The following is a 24,407-nucleotide window of genomic DNA, read 5'->3' as shown; positions in this document are numbered from 1 at the left end:
ATGTCTGAGGTTTGAGGCTTGTTTTTCTCTATCTGACAAATGAAAGGGTTTGAACAAATGGTCTCTGAGGTCCCTTCCAAATCTGATATTCTACAACTCAGTAATAATTTGGCCAGTTAAACAAATGCAATTTATTAAAAGATGTTATTTATTGATTTGAGAGAGAGAGAGCATGAGTGAGTGGAGGGGGCAACACAGAGGGACAACCAGACCCCCACTGAGCAGGGAGCCTGATGCTGGCTCCATCCCAGGACTCAGTGATCATGACCTGAGCCTAAGGCACACAAACATTTAACCTACTGAGCCATCCTGGCACCACAAACAAATGCATTTTTTTAATGGAAAATAAAAAGATCACCTCTTTAACCCAAATGTTCATTAGCTAGAAAGAATAAAGATAACTATGCTAAAGATACACACTTAATCAGAAGTGAAATCACAGGCAGAATTTCAAACAGCAAGTTGTGATTAGAGGAGTTCAAAGCAGTCGTAATTTACTTGCTCTTCAAAGGAGTTTTTAGCATAGACCTGCACAAATTACCAATATAAAATGGTTGGCAGGTACAAAGTAAAACAGAACTATCCTGAGTAGACAAAGCATTACCTTAGACACTGGGAATACTACAGAATAGTAGCATCAGAAAGGAGCAACACAACAAACTTAGTGTTATATGGAGTAAGTTCATTTTTCAGCAATCTGAGAGCAGCAATCCAGAGCAATGAAATAAAATCAGCAAGTCTCACCACATGGGGCAGCTAAAGCTATAGTCTCCACAAAAGGAGGATAAATGGAATGTGTCATAGGGGATTAGGTGTTTAAGGGAGTAGAAAGTTCTTACAACAGCTGCTACTTGTGATGGATCTCAAGAATGTTTTTAAACAAGTAGATAAGGTATTGAAATCCTTGCATTTGCAAGCCTTTGGGAAAGAAGTACAGTAAAAGACAGGAGCTGAAAATTGTTGCTAGAAAATGCAGAACTTAATTTTAAATATACCATTTTTTTAAATTTGAAATGTGATCCACATTCAGAAAAATTGCAAAACAAAGATACACAAAAGAAAATTAAGAAAGCACATATTTCCATTATTTATCTAGACATAACTCTACTTCTTGATTTTCCCTAGAACAAGAACTCAGATATTTTGATTGAGGAATTATTCCTTACATCACTAGCCACAGACCTAGAGGCAATTGTTCAAAATGGAGGCTGGGAAAAGTGAGATGTTACCCTTTTTCTGTCTCTCCACCTCTAACCATAAGTTAAATTATGTAGATATTACTTAAAGAGTTTAGGAATGTCAATGGCTTAAACCTCATTTTCCCAAGCCTCTAGGTTAGGCTACAGGGAAACTATATACCTCTACCAGTTAGCTTTCCTCTTAGCCTGGCATCATTTCTTGGACTAAGGCTGTGGCAAGGAATCCCATACATTAGGTTTCCCTAAAAAGGGAATTATCAAGGTGCAATTCCCTGCATTCATCCCTTTAGGTTCTTCTCTTGCTGGCACTATTTAGTCATGGTCCGTGGGGAGTAATGGATATTTAAGTACATTGTCTATTGTCAGCACCTACTACTCTCTAAATTCTATCCACTCAGTTAAGTACAAGTGTTGTAGCACATAGCTCCACCTTTGTCCTCCTGTTATCTGCATAGCACTTGAAGAGCATTTGGAAACTTGTGTGGCAGTCTCAGGCTCCCAGATGCAGGAGGGGTCATCTTTCTATCCTAGGAAATAGGACAACAGAGCACACTGAATGTCATGTAAGGCTCTCTCAAAGGGGCTAATAAGGATTTCCATGGGGTGTTACAGTATTAACCCAAAAAGCGGTAGACTTTTCATTTAAAGGCAGCTGCTATTCTCTGAGATAGTGGCAGTGGCAGAGCCAACTGCATATATTTTAAAAATACTACAACCAATCCAATACTTTAAACATGTAAATTCTTCCTAGGGGGTGGGCGGTTCAAGCTGTGCAGCTAACACCAGCTGGTTTTTGCATTTCTTCAAACAAAGAGCACAAAAGAAACAAAACATTGTTACCTTTGATCATTAAAACCCTGACAATATACCATATAAATCATTACTTCAAAAGAACATGTTGACAATGATCAGGATTTGGCCTCCCAAAATTCAGCACCTAAGGAAGCGCTACAAAGGGTATTTAATTGGTTGTGTTTGCCAGGGGCATTCCATCCTTTTAAAGGGAAGTACAAGATTTTAGAACTTGTTATTTATGCTTATTGTACATGCAAGAGATTTGTGCTGAGACTAGATGCTGGAAAATACGGCATTCAAAAAGAAAGTGCCTGAGGTGACTTTTTTGAAGATTCTTGGGAAATGATCTCAGGATTCCCCCTCTAATTTCTCAATCCATCTTAAAAAGTTAGGAAAGAACCCTGAGGTAAAGTACGGAAACCATAATTTTGAGGAATTTTTCAGAAATTTCCAGAATCCAAAATATGTTTCTCAAAATTTTAATGGAGCAGAAAGATCTCCCCAAATCCCTTGAGTTGGCCTCCATATTGCAGTCTTGTGTGACTTTGGATAGATGGCTAAAAGTCTGAAAGAAAAAAAAAAAAGTCAGTGTTCACTGGTGATTAAGTTGTGCTACCAATATTATCGTGACATATTATCTCTGTAATATGATATGAGATATAACTAGATTTATCCACATTAGCTAGGACAGTGATACATCAAACATGTAGGTATTCCTATACTTCTCAGTTGAAAATATAATCTGACACAACTCTTATAAGAACAATATTAAATTCTTTGTCATAATGTTATCTCTATTTTAAAGAAAGGACTACCATGAAGTAGATAAATTATGCTAAGAATCAAGTGCAATCTTTTAGCCATAGACTGCACAAACTGGACTTAACCTATCTCTTTATGGCTCCTATCCTACAACCATGCCTCAAAATTTCAATCACTTCTGACCTTGCACTCACTTTCCTCTACATGAAATACTCTTCTTTCACCCAGTCTTCACAGTTACTCCTTCTTAACAGTTACTTCTTCTTACAGTTACTTTCTTATTTCAGCTCAAATATTAAATTTTTCAGAGAAATGTTCTTAACTGAACGATCTAACCTCATACCCTTGGTAACTCTTTGTGTTTTTCACATTTCTTATTCCTATCTAAAAATCTAGTTTATTTGCTTATTGTCTTTTTATCCCTACAAGAATGTACATTCTATGGGGACAGGATTCTATATATCATGTTTATTGTTAGATTCTTATTTTCTATAAGCATGTCTAGAATATTTGTTAAGGAATGAATGAATTAAGACTACAATGGTTTTCCAATGAAGAAAAATTAAAGATTTTGTTTCTTCAGTAATGATATGTGCCCAATACAATACTTGACATATCATAAACACTTTCTCGTAGAATAAGATACAAAACAATTTAACCAAAATGCTTATCACTATACAGGTGACTCTTGAACAATGCTGGGGTTATGGCTGCCAGTGCTCATAGTTGAAAATCTACATATCTACAAATCTACATATCAGCTTTGACTCCCCCAAAACTTAACTAATAGCCTATTGTTGACTGGAAGCTTTACCAATAACATATTAGCACATATTTTGTATGTTACATGTATTATATACTATAATCTTATTTAAAAAAGTAAGCTAAAAAAAGAAAATACTAAGAAAATCATAAGGAAAAGGAAATCCATTTATAGTACTATACATATCAAAAAAATCCACATGTAAGTGAACCTGCATAATTCAAACCCCTGTTGTTTAAGGGTCAACTGTAATTAGAAAATAACTCCAGGGATCCCTGGGTGGCGCAGCGGTTTGGCGCCTGCCTTTGGCCCAGGGCGGATCCTGGAGACCCGGGATCGAATCCCGCGTCGGGCTCCCAGTGCATGGAGCCTGCTTCTCCCTCTGCCTGTGTCTCTGCCTCTCTCTCTCTCTGTGTGACTATCATAAATAAATAAAAATTTAAAAAAAAAAAAAGAAGAAAATAACTCCAGTGTCTTTCATGTGTTATTGCTTCCTAGTCACATAAGTCAATAAAATCAAAGATACATGTAATACAAACTTTACATGTTTCAGTGGGAGCTATATACCTTTGTTGAAAATTAGCTCTCAGTACTTCATTTAATGCTACACTGAGGTATGTTTTAGCATTTCTGTACTCATCCATCTCTAATCAAATTAAACCAGGTCTATACCTTATCAGCCTCATGCTGCACTGACCCAAAGTTCAAATTTCTTGTTGGAATTCATCAGAGAAAATATTCTGTGTTGCAGTAGGGTTGTCAACTTCTCTTTAACATTAAGCTATTAATCTTATCCCAGGATGTAACCCTTGGTCATTCCTACAATAGCTGTGATCCCGTTTTTATATTAGTTCCAATAATAAATTTGGGAGTCCCAAGCCTAGGAATGGGCTCTGTAAATAGATATCATCCCGGAGTTAATGGTTACCTTTTCAAACAATGATATTATCCTCCAACCTGCTAAGGAACTTCCCTGAAAAATAATTAAAACATTGATAAATGATTGAAACCCAATCTGTCTCCTCCCCAACCTCTGCCCGCTCTCACTACCCCTGAATTAAAGCAATTCCAACCAAGCAAAAAGTAAGTTTAATTTTAAAAGATTCCAGCACCCTCCCATTTGAGGTCCCACCAGGTTATTGCCAGGTTGTTTGGAAACTGGCTGCTTCATTATTGCTTTCAGCAGAATTAATATCAACTGCCTGTTAGCTGTCAATGTCAATGTCTTTAAAATCCCTTGACTGGATGCCTAATGAAAAGACATTAGATGATAAGACAAGTGATTTCTCTACTTTCTTTTCAGTGTCTGACATCATTAATGTGATAATGAGGTGACCAGGAAACCCAAATCATTTGTCAACATTAGATTGCTAGTACAATAGCCACAGCTCAAAGGTGAAAAAGGAATGGAAACAACAGTCTTCTCTTACCTCTCTTCTCTACTTTGTCAAGGAGACGAATGACTTACCTGCAATAACCTGTTTGTAATAGCAAATGTTTTGTAATAGTAAATGCTAAGAAAATTACAAACACATTTATTTGCTTTCAAATTATTTGTAATAACTAACAGAATTATTTTTAATTTTAAAGCTTAAAAATATATTCTAAATAATTGAGTAATGATTATAAAATAGAAAATAAATAGCTGGGTCAGTGTCTTTTAAGAGGAGTTAAAGTTAGTTACACTCACCAAAAAAAGTGATTGGCTCATGTTAGTAAAAATTCTAGCAATAGTTCTTGCTTCAGGCTCAGCTAGATGTATCCTGCCCCTCCTGTCCCTGTCTTTCTCATCTGTCCCTCCTTTTCTCTGACATCATTTTCTTTGTTGTTTTCAAAATCCTAGGGAAAGACAGACAATTGAAGAGCCAGTGAAAACTGAGAGAGAGAACTTTTCTCTCACTGTAGTAACTTCCCAAAATTGATACAAACCTGGCTTGCTCAGTCTTAGAGGATGAGAATATAATATATATTGATGTGTTCACAAGAGTCCAGTCCTGGAGCAGACGGAAGTAGTTTGCTCCAATGTGAAACGTACTCCTTAGGAGTGGAGAACTAAAATCCTTTTCACTCATAAAAAGAAAAATCAATCCTGAGCATCCAAATAATAAAAATAAAATATCTTCCATAGAAGGAATAAGTGGTTTTTAAAGAGAAACTGAGTTGGTGCTTAGTCATACAACCTTTTTTTTTTTCTTTTTTCCTGGAGGGTTATGAACTGACAGGCATTCTCATGTGTGGCTGGGAGAAGTATAAACTTCAGAATTTTCCTAGAAGGCAATTTGGAAACATCTTAAATATGAATATACACCTTGATCAGGCCACTACCATTCCAGGAATTTACAATAAAGAAATAATAGTAAATCTTCACAAAAATGTGATGAAAGTGATGTTTATCTCAATGCATATAGGACATCAAAGAATTGGAAGCAACCCAAATGTCCAAAAAGTAGGGGAGAAGATTAAAAACAGCACAGAAAGTAATATTTTTAAATTCATGTATTTACTTCTCTTTATATATTTATTTATATACTCTGAAAAGATATTCAGTAACAGGCTAGAAGTGTTTGTCTCTGGGGGACTGAAACAAGTGATTTTTCCTACCTTCTCTTTGCTAATTTCTATTTACTTTTTCATCCCCAGTGAGTATAAACTTGTATTAATTGTGTAATGTTTGTATTCTGAGTTAGGGCAGCTTGAACACAGACTCCTGATTTACTCCAAATACCCTTTCTAAGTAATACCATACTTGGATGGGAGGCATGGTGAACAGAACATAGGACACTACTAAGGTGTCTTTTGGGACCAAGTATCAATTAGAAACTATTTTCTTTGGTGTCTGTCCTAAGCTAAGGGGTTCCATCCAGAGGATAGGGCATACCTATGTTTGGAGGTCTCTGATGATGATCCAGGTTTTTTGGTTGTGAGGGAAATCAGCAAGCAGGCACCTGGGTTCCTCTTCCATAAAGACTGCACCTGTTTACTTGCTACATGTGGCCCGACTGACCCGGAAAGCCCACAAAGAATTATACAGAAGAGAAAAATGCCCCTAGTCCCTGAAGTGGGGAGAAGGCTGGCACAGTACCCCAATTTCATATGATATTTTAAAGTTAATTCCAGGTGCAATAATGATTTAGATGCAAAATACAAAATAGTTAAAACATTATAAGAAATGTTAGAAGAATATTTGTATAACATTGCATTATACAAGATTCTTTTAAGCAAGATAGAAGACCTAAAGACCTATGTAATATTTCATTACATAAAAATTAAGGATTTTTCATGCCAAATATGTCATAAACTGTTCTAAGTGAAATGGGAGTCTGAGGGAAATATTTTCAATGTTTATGTCATAAAAGGGTTAATATTTCTTATATAAAAAGATCTCTAGAAAGAATTAGGAAAAAGAAAAGTAACTAAAGGAAATATGGGCAAAGTGGAAATTCTAGTAGTTAATAAATATACAAGAATTCTCTTAATCCCTTACAATTTAGGAAAATGCAAGTTAAAACAACAGCACTTGTTATTATGAGCACTGGGTGTTATACATAAGTGATGAATCACTAAATTCTATTCTTGAAACCCATGTTACACTATATGTTAACTAACTAGAATTTAAATTAAAATCTGAAAAAACAATGAGATGTCATTTTTCACTCATCTCATATAGAATAACACAGTAAGAATTGCTTATGAGGAAATGGAGATGTAATCTCTGATATGTCATAATTAGTGAATTGCAATGACCCATTTTGGAAAACAATTAGGCAATAACTATTAAAATTGTAAATGCTTACCACCCTTAACCCACTAATCTCAATTTTGGAATCTATCCTATAGAAATAAAAATCTTTGTGTTATATGAACAAAGATGTCTATTGGAACAGTATTTTATTGTGGCAAAATAAGGAAAAATAAAGGGTCACCAACAGGGGAAATGGTTAGATAAAATACAACACTTCTACTCTATGCAAGAATCCATACCTATGGACACCTATTCTTCTATAAAGAATAGACCAAAGACTCTCAAAGCCTGGCCTTTGACCAGCAACCTCATCATCACCCAGGAACTTGCTAGAAAAGCATATTCTTTGCAACCCCCCCCCCCAGACCTACCATATGGGAATCTCCTTGGAGTAATATGTCTTACCAAGTCATCCAGGCAGTTCTGATACATGGTTAGATCTGTATCGATTGTCATGAGAAATCTATTCATGTTGTTAAATGAATATTTTAAATTTCAGGGTAATATATTTAATGTGATGCATTTTTATAGAAATGAACATTGATAAAGTAGACATTTTTGACATGTACTCATATTTTTTTATAAGAAGGCAGAAGTTGTAAAATGATACACCTGCTGCCATTAAGATTGATTAAGGTGGGAACTGGAGGGTATTATGCTGAGTGAAGTAAGTCAATCAGAGAAAGACAAATATTATATGTTCTCATTCATTTGGGGAATATAAATAATAGTGAAAGGGAATATAAGGGAAGGGAGAAGAAATGTGTGGGAAATATCAGAAAGGGAGACAGAACATGAAGACTCCTAACTCTGGGAAATGAACTAGGTGTGGTGGAAGGGGAGGAGGGTGGGGGGTGGGGGTGAATGGGTGACAGGCACTGAAGGGGGCACTTGACGGGATGAGCACTGGGTGTTATTCTGTATGTTGGTAAATTGAACACCAATAAAAAATAAATTTATTAAAAAAAAAGATTGATTAAGGTGGGAAAAGAGGAGAGTGGAAAAATAACCTCTCCTTTCATCCATCTCTACTTCATTTTTTTAATTGACACAGTAAGCATACATAACTAAATTAATTTCAAAAAAGACATTTAAATAATAAACTAAAGAAAAAATTATCAATGAACCTTGTTTCTTACCTGACCTAGATCAAACAGACGCCAAGCTAATTGGATATCAATTTTGGTAAAAAGATTTTCCTTTCACCAAGCCTTAACTGGCCTTCAGATCTAGCTAGTCATGGTGCTGGCATAGCCCTTCATTAAGCAAACTCTTTTAAATAGGTAGATGATTCAGAGCAAAGATTCTGGGATTTTTCCTGAAGAGGCTAAAAACCTTAAAACCACAATTCCTATGGATTAATTTCAATTCCTATGGATTAATAAACCATCTTTATTAAAGTTAAAGCTAAAATCTATCCATTGGACTCTGAAAATATTATAGTCACTGAAATCAAACTATGCAGATGCCAACATCTACAGTACAATTTTAAGCAATTTATTAAATGTGGATTTTGTTTACTGGTACTTTATCCCAATTCTTTCTGTTGTGCTTTAAATTGTAAATTGTAAATGTGTATAACAATGTTTTCCTAAAAACCTTAAAGTCAAAAACAAAACAAAACAAAACAAACAAAAAAACCTTAAAGTCATTCACTGAAATATCATTTTTATGGTTAAATGTTGAATTATTAATTTTTTGGCTAAGATTTCCTTCCAAGGACAAATTATTCCAGTAGTATCATCTGAAACTGACCCTATCGACATCTGAAATTTGTTAGAAAATACATTTACTTGAAAAAGTCTAGCAAGTCAATAAATATATGATTGTGGGATCCAAAAATTATATCCCAGGAAATCACAAAAGCTAATAACTTGAGCCAAAATAATTATGGATTTTAGGTAAATTTAACTTGTGATGTTGACTTCTTCTTTTTAATTACTTAGCTCTTGAATAGTCAATAGTCTGATGAGCTCTGATTATGTAGAACTCAGCTAAAAATATTCTGAATTAATAATCATCTGCAATGTGACAGTTAGGATTCTAAAACCCTAGCCCCCCACCCCAACCCCGCCCCGTCCATTCATTCTCCATGGCACAACTTTAGGGTTATAAATGAAGTGAATCTCTAATGATTAATGCCCAGTTGACTTGATTTTTGCATAATGCAAGAATATTAAGAGGAACATTTACTTGCCCTTAAAAAAAATCTATATTCCACTAAAAAGAACATAGATTTAAAATTTCCTCAGGCCTGAAAAAGCACTTCCATAACCTAATATGTCATGGTGGTCTAAATGATTTCTAAGACAATGTCATAAAAAGAAGCTTTTTGCCACTAAACTTAAAATAGATTAGATTTATATAATTTAATTAACAAAGTCAACTATATTACTTTAGGAGTGAATCTCTTTTAATCTTCCAATTTCATTGGCTTCATTACTGTTGCAAAGAATTTCTAACCCACGATTACATCTATGCCTTTCCATAGAGCCACTCAGAATCCTGAGGGAAAAAAACAACTAATTTTATTATATACTTTAGTTCTCAGCAGATACTAACAAATAGAGAAAATCCTTTCTGCCTCAGCTCTGACATGTTTGTTCTGCATTAACATATCTCACTAGTAGAAGTATTTTTTTCTTCCTTTAGGCAAATATTTGAGAACCTACTATGTGCCAGTTCTTCCTAAGCCCTTCAAGTGCATAAGGAAAATCAAGACAGGGATTTGACCTAAGTAGCTTATGTTACAGTGAAGATCTCTCTCTAAAATAATTTCTTAAATATTTCTTGTTAGCTCAACAATTACTTACTCAGATAACTGACTTAACATCCATGATATTTCCTACCCTATTAGTAACTGATTAATTCATTTTACTACTTTGTCTTAATGTTTTGCCACTCTCCACAGTGTTCCTTTGGATACTTCCCTTCATTGAGGCCAGTTGGGCACTAGACACCCGACCAAGGAATTGATCCTTTGTACCTTTCAAAATTATTTTACTTCGCTTCTACATTATTACAGTCTTTATTTTATCAAAAAATATTCTGAAGTTCTGGAGCCAAGGAGAATATTCTTATTTAAATATTAGGAATTTACGTCTATTTAAATTTAAAGCACATTACCTTCCCCTGAAAGGATTTATATGTTGTGCTGAGAGAGTTTACCAGCTTTATTTGTGATGTTAATAGAAGTTCAAATTGTTAAATTAGATTTAGATATCATATTCATGGTCTGCATTAACAAGAAAAAAAGCAGACAGTTGAATAGGCTTGGAAACAGTACATGTTCAAGGCAATGAGCAAATTAAGTATGAAAAGAAAAATAACGTGATATTAGAAAAAAATCTTCCTAGCTGAAACTCATCCATGGCCGCGGGATTTTTTTTTTCTCTCTCTCTCTCTCACTAAATCTTAGTCTATTCTGTAGTCCTAAAAAGACTGCTCAGTAGAGGAAGAAATCCCATGTTAAAGAATTCATGTTCCTAAAATTCCCACCAGTGGTTAAGATCCCTCCAGAATCATGACCAGATTTTGCATGTAGTCAAAATTCTTTAGTCATCTTCTGATTTTTGGATCACTGTAGTCATTTGAGAATACCTTTTAATTTAGAATCTTTTCTACAAAATTCCTCCTGTTAACTAGAGGAATCACAAAACATTGAGACTGAAAGTGTTCGAGTTCACCATCCCCATCAAATAGTAGATACCCTACATTTCCAGATGATTTTCCAAGAAATACTTCCACACATTTACAACAACAAACTTTTTAAAAGTTTGATGCCATCCAGTAGATATTTTCCTGGAAAATTTCTTTAAAAGTACTTTAAATTCCACAGTAGAATTTTTAGAAGGGAGATTTATAGAACCCACACTGGGGTTTCCTATTAGATCTACAACAAAGACAATATGAACCATCTCCAACCACTGGTTAGGAATGAAGACACTAGAGTCAAAATGCCTGGGTTTGATTCCAGCTGTGCAATCTTGCACATGTTACTCCTTCTAATCTCTCTAAGCCTCAGATTCTTCACATATAAAATGAGGATAAAAGTAATGCCCATCTCAAAAGGCTTTTGTAAAGATTAAATAAAATAAGGTGCTTAGTACAATGCCCAGCACACAGTTTGCACTCTATCAATTCATGATTCAACAAATATGTATGTGTTATCTTGGTCATTTTCATATTTTTACTCTATCATTTTCCTTAATAGACTTTAAAGGATTTACCAGTTTTAATGGGAACCCACAAACCAAAGAAACAGATTAGCATTTATTTATCTTCTGTGGTATTTTTTAAATTTTTATTTTCTTATTTATAAATAACATCTTATATCTCTAGTTTCCTCTTCCTACTTTTTTTGGTTGTTTTGGGTTTTTGTTTCATTTTTGCATCCTTTTATAGGCATTAGGACAATGATTATAAGTCTTACTATAACCTGCAGGTTTGGGTATGATGTACTTCATTTCATTGCTTTATAAAAAATTTGCAATGTTTGTTACCTTCTCTTTCAAGAATAATCTGAGAGTGCATTTCTTAATTTCTATGCTGTCAAGATTCTTTTTGGTCATCTTTCAATTTTAAATTACTATAGTTATTAGTAACTACAAATAAAAAAAGTCACCTCCAAAAAACAAAAAAAGATTTTGCCTTAACAGTTAAAAATTCATAATCATCTAAGGAAACATTTTTAATTAAAAATTCTGGCAGACTTTTAAGAATTTCCAAGAAAATTTTCATAGGCTCTGTAGCCTCAATGCTGAGAAGCAAGGAACAGCAAATCAAAAGTCAGATTTTTAACTTTTTTTTTAGGAACTTCCAGTGCTTTCCAAAGTGGCTGCACCAATTTACATTCCCACCAACCATGTAAGAGGGTTCCCCTTTCCCCACATCCCTGCCAACATCTGTTGTTTCCTGAGCTGTTAATTTTAGCCATTCTGACTGGTGGGATGTTGTACATCACTGTGATTTTGATTTGTATTTCAGTTTGAAGGGGCACATGCACCCCAGTGTTTATAGCAGCATTATCCACAATAGCCAAAATACAGAAAGAGCCCAAATGTCCATTGACTGATAAATGGATAAAGAAGATGTGATTGATATACATATAATGGAATATTACTCAGCCCTCAAAAAGAATGAAATTTTCCTATTTTAAATGACATGGATGGAACTAGAGTATAATATGCTAAGCAAAATAAGTCAGTCAGAGAAAGGTAAATGCCATATGATTTCACTCATATGTGGAATTTAAGAAACAAAACATATGAACATAGGGAAAGGGAAGGAAAAAGAAAATAAGATAAAAACAGAAAGGGAGGCAAACCATAAAAGACTCCTAACTCTAGGTAACAAACTGAGGGTTGCTAGAGGTGAGGTGAGTGAGGGATGGGGTCAATGGGTGGTGGGCATTAAAGAGGGCATTATAATGAGCACTGGGTGTTATATGCAAGTAAGGAATCCCTAAATTCCACCCTGAAACTACTATGTTGTATGATAACTAACTTGAATTTAAATAAAATCTTAAAAGAAAAAAATCCATATTTTAATGTCTAGGTATTCCATTTATGTTGCTTTCCTATGCTTTGTAAATATTTAATAGGAATCAGATGGGAAGAATTTAAAGTATTTCCAATTGCTTTTATACTTTATTCCTTTCAGTTTTAATAATAAATCTCTATAATTGAAGTCAATACAGAGACTTTTCTGGAAGCAAAATTAATAAAAATCCAAGCATCAAAGCAGGGTGTTCAATGTAAAATGGGACCAACAGACTGGTTCCAAGGAGGATACAGGTAATAAAGTAAAGCCTATGTTGAAAAAAAATATGTGCATCATTTCAACAATATGTATGAAACATCAGGATAAGGAAACCCTATCATTATGGCCCTCTGCCTCAAGGAAAAAAGGAATGCTAGGAATAAGTGGTTTAACTTCAAGATAATGGCCAATAACTCTAGGTGCAGAGAACTTCACATTAGTTCCAGAAGCTTATAATATAATCCTCAGTTCTAGAATAATAAGACATTTTACAATGGACCCAGAGTTTCTCTCTAAGGTTATAAAAAGAAAAGACTATTTTCACAACTTTAAGCAAGTGGTTCTCACTAAAGCTTAGTTTCCTCATCTTCTGAGTAGCTACTGGGTGACAAAGGGCCTGATTACATAATCTGTATGTTTATTTTATAATCCTGTAGGCTGCTTAAAATATGTCTATCTAAGCATTAAAAACATGTAAAAAATCACAAATAGCCAGGTTATAATAGACTTTATTAAAATAGTTTTGATCAAATACACGACACCCTGAAGCACTCCTTGATAAGACTAGTTTTTAAATAATCTTTTCATCGATGACAAATTATGCTTTCAGAAAGGAAGAATCTCAAATAGTTGTTTTTGAAGATGTGAAAAGTTGTTTTTCAATGCAGAAATTATATTTACTGAAAAGAATAAGAAGTAAACTTTAGAGTACCGAAAATAGGCCAAGAAATATGCTTTCCATGTGCCAAAGAACTGGGAATCATGAAAATTGTAGACTATCAATCTTTAGCAGATGCTGTTGGTTCCCAGCCCATATCCCTTGGGTCTTGTTACTTCAGGTTGGTCCTGCACAAATACCAACTGTCAGTATCTATATCCCTTGGCCAAGTCTCTGAAGCCTTGGAAGGCTGCCATGCCTATATCCAGCAGGCCCAAGGTGCCAAGGAACTAATGCCTCTACCCCAGGGAGGAGTCTAAACCAACTGAATGGAATTGCTATATAAATGCACAGCTTGCTCACCCCACAGGCAAAGTATGTGCTTTACACAATTTTTCAGAATTTCCCAGAGGTGTTAATATCTGGTCACCAGTAGTAGTAGTTGCCTTTATAGTGCTTCCTACATCGGTACCTCCCTTCCCCATGTCTCTTCCCTACTTCCGTACTTGTACTTATTTGTATGTGAATCCTTGTCTCAGGATCTGCTGCTGGGGGTACCCAAATTAAGACTACAAGAAACAGACTGAATTCATGGTGCAAGTAAATCTTCATATTATAATTTTGTCCTTTACCACCACCACCACCCCTTATATACACATTCCTGCTCTTTGCCCCAAAAGAAGGGGAAAATTTGGAATGATAAAAGTGATACACATTCACAAAACAAAAATAAATATGGAAATTTAAAACATACCCTAGAAACAAAGAACATTACAGGCACTTTTTCACAAATGAAGATATTATAAGCTGGAGAGACAGGGAGGAGAGATTAGCCCTTTAGTTACCATTGATCTACTTTTAGGAGGATTTTAAAGATAAAGACTTGGACAAGCATATTTTATCAAAGTTGTTGTGAGTTAAGGGTACATTCTGCTGAACACTGGTTCTGAGTCTAAAGCAAAATTCTTTTTTTTTTTTTTTAAGATTTTATTCATTCATTCATGACAGACAGAGAGAGAGGGAGAGAGGCAGAGATACAGGCAGAGGGAGAAGCGGGCTCCACGCAGCGAGCCTGACACGGGACCCAATCCCGGGACCCCAGGCCCGCGCCTGGGCCAAAGGCAGGCGCCAAACCACTGAGCCACCCAGGGATCCCCTAAGAGGGAAATTCTGGTATAAACACATCATGGATAAAACCTTAACCTAGTGCAGTAGTTGGAACATAATAGAAGCTTAGTATGTATCTATAAATATATAGTGAGAAACAAGATGGATCAGGCAGGTTTTAGAAGCTAAGAAAGAAGTTAACCTTCTATAACTAGCTTAAGACTCTAGGAAGAAAAGTAAAAAGAAACTTCAGCATTTCTTCTAAGCCATCTAGCTCTAAACACCAAGTTCGTAAAGAAGCCCACTTGTTCAAAAACTCCATGTATACTGTCTTTCAGGAGCTCGGAGATAACAATAGAAAGGAGGATGAAGATGCTCCAAAAGAAAGAAAGGGAAACTCCCATAATCCCAATTATGATTTCAGTATAGAGTCCGCACAAATGGTAATCTTTAAATTTTACCTTCAGAATGACTCAAAAATTAATGACTGTTGTAATATATTGGCTTTCATGTATGAAAGTCAAAATTATACCTTCCCAATGTCTATTTTCGTATCTCTGAATCACTCATGAACACACACTATCTCTGAATCACTCATGAACACATACTATCTGGCTGGGCCATTATGGAGCCACTAATATTAATAGGCCTGACCCTAGGTTAAAATTATTCTGATGGAGGTATAAGAAATTTAACATTTGACTGACCCTAGACTTCTTACACAATCTCCAGTTAAAACAGATTTTGTCTTTTTTGCTCATCCTTTTTTCCTTCCTTCTTCTCTGATCCCTTTCAAAGGGAGTTTTCTTGGTAAGCCTAGTCCTCAAGACCTTTTAATCATTCTAAGTTTGGAGAGGAAGTGTAGTAATTCTGACTGGACGAAAGGGGAAGCTTCAGAAAACACAGTCTGGGGCTTCACAGGACAAAAAGTAAAGAGAGAGAATCAAAGAGAATCAGAGACTACTGTGGTATATGAAAAATTGAGAAAAGAAAGGATATTTTATAGTGTTATTGAATTACAGACTGTGATTCAAATATAAATCACTCAAATATTTGTCTGGAACTATAAAATTATAGTATAGTATCAGGATAGTATAGGAAGTACTATCTGGAAAACTAGGCTAAGATGCCGCTCCTATCCTGAAGCTATTTACAAAGATATTAAGAGGTCCCTACACCACAAGCTGGACAATTTTCAAATAATCTATTAGAAAATCAAACCACCAAACAGGCATCAAGCTATCATCTTCCCATCAATTATAATATCCTTCTTCTCTATAAGACAGGTGTTTAGATGTGTATATTCTATCTGGGAAAACGTGGGAATTTTATTTCAGCTTTCTGTGCATCATTAGGTTGCTGGAAATCATGGAAACTTAAATTACATATATAGGCTATTTCATTCTTTGAGACGTCTTATAGGAAGGAAGCAGCAATCAAATCAGTCAGCTCAAATCATCCTCAACATTAGCAAGGTGGCTGTAGGATCATTTTAAGAAATTACTTTCTGCTCCTATTAGCAGACTGATTATACTCTAGCTTCTGTTTGAGAAGCATATCACCATACCAGTCTCCCAAAATGTGTAGTAAAAGAATATAATTTCTTTGCCAATGTTTATATTCAAGTCAAAGTTCTAAAAAAAAGAGAAAAGAACAAGAATACCAAAAAATTGGAGCCATGGCAGTTTGCACCCCTTCAGCAAAAGCAATCATCAAGGCAAATATTTACTGTTTGGGTTGTTGAACATAGATGTGTGGACAGAAGTTTAATGCCCATGCAATCTGTTTCCAGTGCATTAGCCATCACATTACAAACAACAAACAAGATTCTTTCTTGTTTAAAATGTGTCCCACATGCTCAGAATCAATCTTGATCAACAGACTGCAGTATAATTTGGCAGTTCAGAAATGACAAGATTATGGACACATTTCAATTAAAAAATAATTTCGGAGAAGACAACTCATATGCATTATGTATCTAACAATGCTTCCAGAAAGCATTTAGGAATCTACCACATCAACTGTGAACAAAAAGTCTTGGTCTACTTTGTCAAACGATATAATGTAGATGCATTACTTACAGAGAAGCTACAGGCAACCTTCCATTTTTTATATAACAAATTCCTGAAATATATTCAAAAGTTAAATGTGAAAAAATAAAATGGTCTGTGTTAAATCTTAGCTCACAAACTACTAGCGAAAAGATCTTAAATTACTTAACATCTCTGTTTCATACATTTATTCATTCAACAGATACTTATTGTGTGCCTGTAATGTATTAAACAACATTCTAGGGCTGGGGAATGCAAGATAGAAGCCAACAGAAGAGGCTACAGGCCCTGCCTTCATACTTTCAAGTAAAGGAAGCAATAAAAAGGACAAATATACAACATATTAGAACGTGATAAATGTAGAAAGAAAAATAAAATAAAGCAGAGAATGGGATATGAACTATTAGAGAGGAATTAGGTACATATTAGATATTTTAGATAGAGCGAGATAAGATGCCACCAAGAAGATGACCTTGGTAATAACCTGAAGAAAGCAAGAAAACAAGTCAGGTTGATATCCATGGAGGGAAGGAGTGCTCCACAGATGGCAAGTGCAAAGGCCCTGAGGCAAGACCATGCCTGACAAGAAATGAGGAGCTAGAGCAGAGAGATGAAAAATAGAGTGATGGAAGATGAGGTCAGGGAAGTAATGAGATCCCAGTAGGGGAAAAGGCCATAAAAGCCCTTTAGTTCATAGCAAGGACCTTCAAAGTAAGAAGAAGTTATTAGATGATCTTGAGAAGTGATATTATCTGGCTTACATCTGGCAGAAATAATAATAATAATTCTTGCTCATATATTTACTGTAAAGATTAAGTAAGATGATTGACATAAAATGTTTCCCACAGTACATGACAAAGGCTAAACATAAAATATTAGCTGCCATAATTATTTTTGTTAACTAGTCAGAGATGAATTAGAAAGCATGATCAAAACTGAAAGTCACTGCAAGGGTGTGCTGCTTATATTTTTATTTTGTCTCTATCCTTCAAAAATCAGAATAATCCAAGGAGGGAAAGAGAAGTAATAAAGAGATGCTTTGATTCAAAGATCAAGTGAAGATAATTTCTGGAACATTTAAGTCCTTTAAAAAAAATGGAGGAAAAAACTTAAAGTACAAAACAGAAGAATATTAAACTTTCCAGGTAAATCTCTCAATGCTCTAAGCACAGAAATAATTGGAAATCAATTTGAAACTATTTGAATTGATGTTTCTTCCAATTTAGGGCCAGGAAGAAGAATCCAAAATTGTTTGGATGACTTTCAGCAAAGTGTTATACTCAGTAAATAGAAAGGATTTGTGGTAAATAGATTCCAAGAAAGCTACCAATAGGCCTCCCTGCTGGCTGAGCAAGATTGCTGAAATAAAATAAAGCAAGGCAAAAGGTATTATTGCCTACTTAAGCAGTCTGGCATAAAAATTAATGCAGTAGCCAGATATCAGAGAAAAAATAAACAGATTATGCTCAAAACATCATGAGAGACAATACACCTCATATCTCTCCTAGTAAATCATGACAGGTGTACAATAGGCATGAATGATACAAAGAATGGAGGATTTATGATTTGAACTCCCAGAGAACTTTTAAAGTGCAGGATCTCATTTCACACACAGCTCAGGGGCAGTATATCATATCTTTCATTTTTATACCATTTTATATATTCCATTCCTTTTAAAAGCATTTATTGATTACCTATTATGTGCAAGGAGCTGTGAAAAATAGAAAATTGTGTAAGACATGGTCCTCACCACCCAAGAAACTTACATTACAGCAAAGAGACACGAGAAATAGACTACATTCATTCAACATAAGACAGCATCAATTTAAGTTAAATCAGAATGATAATTTTATGGGAAAAGGAAAATCATTAAGTATACAGAGAACTTTTAAGATAAACCCCAATTTCAGAAACATTAAAATTTGAAAGAAACAAATACCTTAATATATAAAATCAGGTATATAAATCTCTACACTGAGTGGAAGCATAAGTATCAAAGATAGGTTTTGAAATCACTAGGTATTAGAGGAGCACAAGGAAAAAGGTATTAATACTGGGTCAGAGGGTTAGCAAAATATAGATAATGTTAACATTTCAGCTGAGCTTTAAAAAAAGAACTAAAAAGCCTATAATGGAAAAGGTGGGTAAAAAATGCATCCCAGGCAAATGGAAATGGAGGGTAAGAAAAGCATTCCGGGCAGATGAAATAGCACATATAGAGACACAGAACAAAAATTACTGTGCACAGAGCAGCTGCCATAAATTCAGATCGACTAAAGAAGGTTCATACTGGACCTAGTTGTAAGGGGTTTCAAATGTAATAAAGGATAGTAAACATTACCATGTCAGAAACTAGGAAGTTTTAAAAGTAGAGAACAAATGCTTTTATGTGCATGATTTAGGAAGATTCACAAATCAGCAGTCCACAGTGAACTGTAGAGGGTTTGGCTGCAGAATGGGAGAGAAGTAAGGAAGCTTTCATGGGACCCTTGGCAAATGAAGCCAAGCAAACAGGGAGGTAAAACAGTGGGTTGAGAAAAGATGGATGTATCTCTCCATTCAGTGCTTTTACTGACATGATCATGATTGATACACAGTAATGTGACATCACAAGAATAAGAATTATTATTCAGGTGTTGTTTTGTTTGTTTTTAAGTAGAGAGAGTGCACACATGGCCTGCACAAGTGGAGGATGGTGGCAGAGGGAGAAGGACAGAGAGTGAGAATCTTAAGTAGGTTCTACGTTCAGCACAGGGCTCTACCTGGGGCTCATGGAAAGGCTCCCTCTCGGGACGCTGAGATCATGACCTGAGCTGAAATCAAGAGTCCAATGTTTAACTAACTGAGCTACCTAGGCGCTCCATTGTTCAGGTTTTAAAAAGGAAGAAGCCAAGAGAGAAAATTTGTGACTTTTTTTTTTTTTTACTATATCCAGTGTTAAAAGATAAACTGAGGCATATTCAAAATTTTAAGGTTTTTTGAGAAAAACCTATTGTAATTAGCACCAAATCATAAGTAGTTAGAAGTGCTTAGCAAACAAGAACCAAAAGAAATGCTTATGTAGATAACGTGTGGTAGCAAAGAAAGGAAATTATTTGATTGGCTATAACTTAGAGAAAGACTAGTTGGCTATTTGTGATTGGTTGTCCTTAACATCTTGATTTTGGAACCTTGAGGCACTTACAGGCTTAGATTTTGGCTTGCTTACATAGTCAATGGTGGCATTAAAGCCACTTCAGTAATAGCCTCCTATTTTATCTCTCTTTTTTTTTTTTTTTTTTTTTGAGAGAGAGAGAGAGAGAGAGAGAGAGAGAGAGAGAGAGAGATCGCGAGCAGGGGCAGAGGGAGAAGCAAACTTTTCACTGAGCAGGGAGCCTGATGTGGGACTTGATCCCAGGATGCTGGGATTATGACCTGAGCCAAAGGCAGACATTTAACCGATTGAACCATTGGGGTGCCCCAGTGGCCTCCTGTTTTAAAATTTAATGCTAGGAAGTGAAACAGTCAGTGCCAGAAAACAGTTCTACTGCCTCAGAGGACCTATCTGTTGTTCTCTTCACAGCACATAAACTGTACATGCACATGTAGGTTTCTGGTCAGGAATTAAAGAATGTTTTAGGAGGAACTATGTATCACAATTTGAGAGATAAAAGCAGCATGAGATGAAGCATGCAGCGCTTTGCTAAACAAAAATGGCTCTAGTGACTCAGCAGTTCAATCTCACACAGCTGTTGACATTGTTTGTGGCTGTGACAGTTTATGAAGGCATTATCTCCATGTCTAGCCCATGGCCACAAAATCAGTAAGCTAAGACAGAAGGCTATGTGGCCACATGGCATGAGAGGTGAATCAATATTTTGGCTACTTCATTAACAAGATTGAGTTTAGGATAATCTGCTAATTTTACATTCCTATTTCAAGGAATCAAATATTTCCAAAAGAAACTGGACATTAGAGAAATTTCATTTAATGATAATGAACAAATTACAAATCAACATAAACTAAATTCCCCAAGCATCACTGGCATAATGAACTTTGGTTCTCAATTTCCAAAGAATTTCTTAGATATGTGGTACAGTTAAAAAATGATGGTCTTTGGAACAACTCTATCAGAATCACCTTAGGTGATCCATAATCCAGATTATAAATCAGGCATACTGAAGTTAGCCTTGAAAAATCTTGGCAACTAGATTTAGAAAACACTGTTCCAAGGGAAACTGTGACCAACAGATAGTTCACATTGAATCCATGAGAACAGATTAGTTTTTTTTTTTAAAGATTTTATTATCTATTCATGAGAGACACAGAGAGAGCGGGGTGGGGCAGAGGGAGAAGCAGGCTCCATCCAGGGAGCCCGACGTGGGACTCGATCCCGGGTCTCCAGGATCACGCCCTGGGCTGAAGGCAGCACTAAACCACTGAGCCACCTGGGCTGCCCTAGTTATTATCTATATATGTTATAATGACTTATATACTTGAATATATTCCAAGCCACATTTTTCATAAGCACTAATTTCTCTCTTTTAAGATAATTTTATTAATGTTGATACTAAGCACTTATGAAAACCATATATCCTTTTTTTTATTTAAATTTTTCCCCCACATACTTTTTTTGTCTGGCATCTTTTAAGATGATCCATGTTATCATATGTATTGGTAATGTGTTCCTTTTTATTGCTGAATATAATTTTTAAAAATTGAGGAGAAAGTAATCTTGATCACTGGTAGGATGTTTCCTTCATAAAAATTAATTTTGACTAGTAAATATTTACACACACATGTACATATAACATATACATGCATATATGCATGCTACAAAGTTCATGTACAATTTCAAGATTATTCTATATTCTATATTCTAGTTATATAGTTCGTGATGATGTTTTATTGGCTTTGAGCAACCTCCATTTCTTTAATATCCTCCAAAGATAAGAACACAGAAGTCTCATTTTGCCAAGTTCTTTTCAGGCTGGACCTGATCTATTACTGCATTAGTGATGGAGCTACTCCACTACTCCAGTGAAAGGCCTAGATGGATTCATGTGAATTCTAATGAACAAAACAAATTTTTCATAGGAATTTTGTATTAATTCTTAAAAAGTCATGAGGGAATGTGTTAGAAAAAAATATTCTAAAGAAAGTTTCCATAAAAATCCAGACAGTAAATAGTTTAGGTTCTGTGAGCCATATGGTGTTTGTCACAGCTACTCAACTCTGCCATTGTAGCATGAAAGCAACCACAGACAACACGTAAATGAAAGGGCATATCTATATCCCAATACAATTTTATTTACCAAAATAGACAATTAATAACCCATATTAGAATAGTCAAAATCCAAAATGCAGGCAACACCAATGACTGATAAAGATGTGGAGCAACAAGAGCTCCCATTCATTGCTGGTGGGAATACAACGCAGTGCAGCTACTTTGGCTGTCAGTCTGGTTGTTTCTTGACAAAAGTAAATGTACTCTTACCATACATTCTAGCAATTGCATTTCTCAGCATTTATTCAAAGAAGTGGAAAACTTATGTCTACACAAAAACCTGTACATAGATTTTTATAGCAGCTTTACTCCTAACTGCCAAAAACTCAAAGACTCCAAGATGCCCTTCATTAGGTGGATCACTAGACAAACTGTGGGACATCTATAATTTAAGTATTATTCAATAATTTTAAAAATGGACTAAAATTAAAAATGGGTTAATGAGTTCTCCTAATGAGGAGAAACTTTAAATGCATATTTCTGAGTGAAAGAAGTAGTTCTGAACAGGATACATACTGTATCATTCCAACTACATGACATTCTGGAAAAACAAAACTATGGAAAAAAAAAAAAAAGCTCAGTAGTCACCTAGTATGGAGAGGGGGATGACAAATGTGTGGACCACAAGGAATTTTTTAGGGCAGGGACTCTATTCCATATAACATGTAATGGTGGATACGTGACATTATGCATTTGTCAAAACCAATAGAATTTACAACAAGAACAGTGAACACTAAACTGATAGACTTTAGTTAATACTAATGTATCAACACTGGCTCATCAATTTTAACAAATGTACCACACCAACGCAAGATGTTAATAGCAAGGGAAACTGGGGAAGGGATGAGAGTATAATGGGAACTCTGTTCAATTTTTCTGTAAACTTAAAATTTAAAACAAAGCAAAACAAAACAAAAACAGGCAATAAGCCAGATTTTGCCTGTGGGCTACAGTTTGTTGATCCCCACTCTAGAGAATGAAAACATCATCACAGAACACTTGGAGCTCATAAAGCTGTCTTTGCGAATCTCTCACGAACTTCCAAGAAATTCATTCAATAAGGTTTTCAGAATTTTGTTTGGAAAAGCAGTGTTCTTATAATAGCACTCCTGCCAATTACAGTCATATTCTTTTTCCTATAGCAAAAGTTCTCCATTATAATCATGAAACTAAATCCACCCACTTTCTGTACAAACCAACAGCTAAGGCTTTCTTTCTTGCTCCAGCGTTAGGGGACCTCATACTAACCCACAGAACCCCTGTGCTCAAGAACCTAGCACACTTATTGTAGGTACAAACATGCTCCAAATACAAGTGTCTTCAGATCATGTCTTCAGCTAGCTATTCAAAAATTCTCCATGAGATGGGTGCCTGGGTGACTCAGTCAGTTGAGTGTCTGGCTCTTGGTTTCAGCACAGGTCATGAACTCAGGGTGGTGAGATCAAGCCCCACATTTGCATCAGGCTCCTTGTTCAGCAGGGAGTCTGCTTGATATTCTTTCCCTCTACCCCTCCCCACACTGCTTGCTCTCTCTCTCTCTCTCTCTCTCAAATAAATAAATAAAATCTGTTTTAAAAATTCTCCATGGGAGTCAATATTTTATTTCCCCCTCTTAAGTAGTCTTATATTCTCTGTTTCAGAAAATCTTCATTTTCTAAAATTTTCACCGGCTATCTTACCATCAGCATTATAAGAAACAACCATAGCATTTTTTAAGAGTGCTATAAACTCAGTTTTCCTTCCCAGACCTCTGTGACCACTAATAGCAGCAATGTCTATTGTATTTTTTTTAAAGATTTACTTATTTAATTTAGAGAGAGAGTGTGGGGGAAGGGGCAGAGGGAGAAAGCAGAGAAAATCTCAAGCAGACTCCCCACTGAGTGTGGAACCCAACATGGGACTCCATCCCATGACCCTGAGATCATGTTTCGAGGAGAAATCAAGAGTCAGACATTTAACCGACTGAGCACCGAAGTGCCTCTGTCTATTGCATTTTGATGATACTAATCAAATTTATTTTAATCAGAACAGTGTCATGCATTCTTAGTAACAATACTATAATTTAACAATGTAATAATAAAAACATATATTCAACTGTTACTGTTTTAAATATTTGTTTTTGTGTTTCAAAAAGCAGCAATAAGGGCAGCCCAGGTGGCCCAGTGGTTTAGCGCCCCGGGGTGTGATCCTAGGGTCCCAGGATCAAGTCCCACATCAAGCAGGGAGCCTGCTTCTCCCTCTACCCATGTCTCTGCCTCTCTCTCTCTCTCTGTCTCTCATAAATAAATAAATAAAATCTTTTTT

General features: G+C 35.4%; 1 long non-coding RNA gene across 1 annotated transcript; it reads right to left on the bottom strand.

The window, feature by feature from the left end:
• Positions 1 to 310: 310 nt before the first annotated feature.
• On the bottom strand, positions 311 to 5,960 carry LOC140598656 (uncharacterized). The gene is made up of 2 exons (XR_012001194.1): positions 4,448 to 5,960; positions 311 to 2,559 (listed from the first exon to the last, which is right to left on the bottom strand). It is a non-coding gene; the product is annotated as an uncharacterized lncRNA (long non-coding RNA).
• Positions 5,961 to 24,407: the final 18,447 nt, after the last annotated feature.

Source organism: Vulpes vulpes, chromosome 4, assembly GCF_048418805.1.
Source record: "Vulpes vulpes isolate BD-2025 chromosome 4, VulVul3, whole genome shotgun sequence".
NCBI lineage: Eukaryota > Metazoa > Chordata > Mammalia > Carnivora > Canidae > Vulpes > Vulpes vulpes.
This window is presented reverse-complemented; position numbering and strand designations above follow the sequence as displayed.